We start from the raw sequence: 4,236 nt of genomic DNA on the forward strand, positions 1-4,236 counted from the left end.
ATAAAGTTCATGCCTGAAGCTCTGAGTTTCCAGGTTCGATCCCCAGCACCGCCATAATCCAGAGCTGAGTAGTGCCCTGGTAAAACAAATACATAAAATAAACTTTATAAAAATGTTATATAGATTTATTTTTAAAAGTTTTGTGTGTATAATAGGTATTAAACAGTATATATTAAATATGCATGTAGATATATAAGATATGTAAGTATATATATTCATGCAAAATACATAAATATATACATATACATGTGCTGAAAAACTTTTTAAGCTCAGCAAGATGCAACAGTTTCTGTTGCAGGTGCCACCTGGGCAAAATTACACTTTGATAACTTTCCTGTTCTTGTGAATGCTCCACTTGACCAGAAACAAAGTATATCCAGTTAGCCGATTCTCAATTGCCAAGGCAGCTCTGGGATCTGTGTTTTTTGGTTCCATATTCATTTTTCTATTTTTTGTTCCTCTGTTCTTTATTCTGTATCCTATAAAAGCTTGCTGCCTGCTGCTGCATTTTACCGTTCTCTGTCCCTTGAGAGTGGAGACTGGCTGCATGAAGTTTGCTTGCATTGCCTAAACTTTTTTTTTTTTTTCTGTATTATTTGAACATATGAAGAGCTGTTTTGGTGGCAAAGGGTTTGGGAGGTGGAGTGATGATCTTTAAGTCACCTTGATACCACCTCCCCCCCCTCCACCACCTCTCAAGGTCCTGAGACCTTTCTTTCTCTTGTCTGCTCTAGCCAGCAGGGTTTGCATGAATTTTAAATGGCACTCTGCTCCAGTCTCATACAACCTCTGTGCTAGGAATTGACTCCAAGGATGGCAGAGCAAGGGCTGGGTGGAAGGGCCTTCTCTCTCTTGTTGGTCTGTGCAAATTGCTTAAACCTGTCCACAGACTTCTGAGAGCTTGAAAGCCATTGAACCCACCTTCAAAGAGCTCCTTCCAGTATTTGACCATCTGTGTAGTGAACACAACCTTTCTGGATTGAGAACTGGAGCCTAGCTCATGGTTAACCACTGGAACTATCTGCTGAAGCCAGGAGCCAAATAGAAGTCTTGCCAGTCAAGAAATCTGGTTGGGAGTTGGAACCACCTACAGAGACATCACCCAATTTCAAAGCCTAGCATCTCAGCTCTCGGGTAACCAAATTATTTGCTCCCTGGGAAGTTCTGGTTCTTTGCTTGATTGCTTACCTAAGTAGGTTTTCCTGGACTATGAAATACAATTTTTGAAGGTGAGAGAGAAGCGAGTGGTCCTTGGGGATGAGACACGCCTTGCCTTATAAATCAGTCTTCACCATGCAGACAATCCAGTGGTTAGACATTACAAGGAAAAGAGTAGCCCCCTTGTGTGACACCCTGTAGACATTTCTGTGTTAGCAGACAAGATTGTATTTCTGGAAATGCTGGATGGAAGATACAGAATCCTCTCTCGGGAACAAGATTCGGGCACATGGAAATGCCTATTTAGAGGAAATGAGTATTGCTGTATGTGATACTGGGAGTGATTTGAGAAGTAACTTTTTTGAGGAGGAGGGAATAAAAAGAGAACAGATGACTTTCATGAAATTTATTTCTCATTCTTAAACAAACAAAAACAAAACCACCCCAACCATACCAATCTGGAAATGGTGGATAATCTTGACTATCCTTATATTTTTTTTTTTTAAGAAAGAGATTTTAATTTGTACCTATTAACATTAGCAGTGAAGAGAAATTCTACTCTACTGTAATATATATATGTATATAATATAATTTTTATTTAACTTTTTGTTACCATGTGACCTGAACCAATATGAAGATATGAAACTACAGATAATATCTAGCAATTCCAAATGTATCAATCAAGTGAAAAATTTAATTTTTTAGTATGAATGAAAGAAATGAAGATGATGATTATATAACATGCCTATGGATTTAATGCCATGGAACTATACATTTAAAAGTGATCAAGACATTATATGATATCATCTATATACCTTACAATAAAAAAAATTCTAATTTCTAGTCTTCATGTTAATTCCAGTCTTTGTTCAATCCAGACAAAAAAAAAAAGTTTGGTTTGGCTGTTAGAGTACATGACCCTGAGTATATGGGATATTTTATATCTCCCCAAACACCTCAACTCACTTGCGAGAGTCAAACTCCCAAATTTTAATTCTCATTTCTCTGTCACATGATGCCTGCTCTGACATTTCAATACCAGGGAATAAAATAAAAAGCAGACAATGTTTCCATTGCAGACATCTATATAAAATATAATGATGTGAGGGCCCAGGAGAGATTTCAGAATCTGTGTTTACCTTGGACGAGTATCCAAATTTTAGCATGGTGGGAGCTAGCTCTTAAAATCTTCTTTCTATATCCTGACCAATTTACTAGTTTTCCTTCATTCAATCAATGTGCATCACCTCCTATAGTGCTCAAGGTATTAGTTAAATTCTTTGAGTGGTATGATACTAATCCAACTGCAAAACAAAATGGATATATATTCAAAGCTAAAACAAAATGACTGACTATGTGCCCTGAAACAGATCCCTTCCTTAATTTATTCAGGGATTACTTACTGATCCCATATAGGTTCAGAAACTTTAGGTACTATGGGAATTCAAAAACAACAGTGTCTCCCAGAGAGGAAGCATCAGATAATTCTCTTTTGAGGAAAAATGACATTTCTAATAGTTTCTAAAGAAGATGTAGTCTTTTGAACAGCATTTCACAAAGTGAGAGCATTATAAACAAAGATAAAAAAGGACTCACCTAGACTTACATCCAAAGGATATGAGTACAAATTCAAAGAGACATACGCACCCCCCAAGTTCATAGCTGTGTTATTCACAATAGTTGAGGAGTGGATGCCATCTAAATGCCCATCCCAGTAACACATCACTGGGTAAAGAAGTTATGAGACATTTATTCAGTGGAATACTACTCTGCAACTAAAAAGATGGTATTGTATCTTTCAGAACAAGATAGTTGGAACTGGGGGATGATTATGCTTTGAGAAGTAGGTAACAAAGTGAAAGAGAATTACTGGATGGTTTCATTCACAAGTGGAATATAGCATTCCCTTGGTCTTTATTTATCATACAGACAAGAAAATATTGTACCAAAATTCTTTAATGCAAGGCAAGAAAATATACTAGTGTAAGTTCTCACTACCTAACAAGTTTGTTGGAGTCAGAATTCTTTTTCTTTAATATTTAATTTTTCATTTAATTTAATTCTTTTGGATAGAGACATGGAAAAATTGAGAAGGAAGACAGATAAGGAGAGAAAGAGAGACACCTACCTCAGATGCTTCACTTCTTGTGAAGCTTCCTCCCTTGCATGGTGGGGAAAGTGGTGGAATCAGGGGCTTGGACCAGGGTCCTTGTGCATTTTAATATGTATACTCTAACAGCTTCACCACAGCCCACACCCAATTTAATGTTTTAATGTGCATGAAGTTTTTATCATTATTCCTATATAGCAAATTCCTAGTAAAGGCTGTTTATAATAATCTTCTGAATATTTTGCATATTAGAATAGCGATAATATTCATCTCAACAATTTGTTTCAGTGCCTCTTCTACTATATATGGCAAGCACCCAAACTCTCAGCACTATGTGCCTAACTTGCAGCACGGTGCTGTGTCACTTCATAGGTTCTCAGTGTTTGTACTAATAGAATGAATGGATGAATGAATGAATGAATACACCATGCTAAGGAAACTCTGTGTGCATGGGTTGACAGTGAGGAACTTTTTAGCTATGTTGGCTAAATTTTAAAAGACAGGAAGAGAAGACCAAGTGTTTCTTCCTGGAGAGTAGAAGGTAAATAAAGAGATGGAGGCAGATACATTTCCTTTCTCGTGCATGCTAAGGAGCAACTCTCTTGGACTGAAGTTTAATACGTTAAGCATATAGTCATTCATCATTCCTTGTTTGCAGACAAGAGCAAATGATAGCTCCATTAACTTTGGTTGCATAACTTGTGGAGCAAAACCTTCAGGATTGGTTTGGATTTTGGCCTGCTGCTAGTTGATGTGGAGTAGGGCAGAGAGACCAAGAACGATAAGCATGACTGGTGACTATTTCTTACATTTAATGGAAATATCTTGAACTAGGCAGCCCTTTGCACTAAGAAGGTAGGGATGGCTTACAAGAAAACCAGAACCATACAGCAACAAAAAAGGTATTGAGAGTTTTGTCTTTTAGTACTGTCAGTGACACTGTGTTAAATACCAGCAACACCGAGACT

The sequence above is a fragment of the Erinaceus europaeus genome, chromosome 10, assembly GCF_950295315.1.
Source record: "Erinaceus europaeus chromosome 10, mEriEur2.1, whole genome shotgun sequence".
Lineage (NCBI taxonomy): Eukaryota > Metazoa > Chordata > Mammalia > Eulipotyphla > Erinaceidae > Erinaceus > Erinaceus europaeus.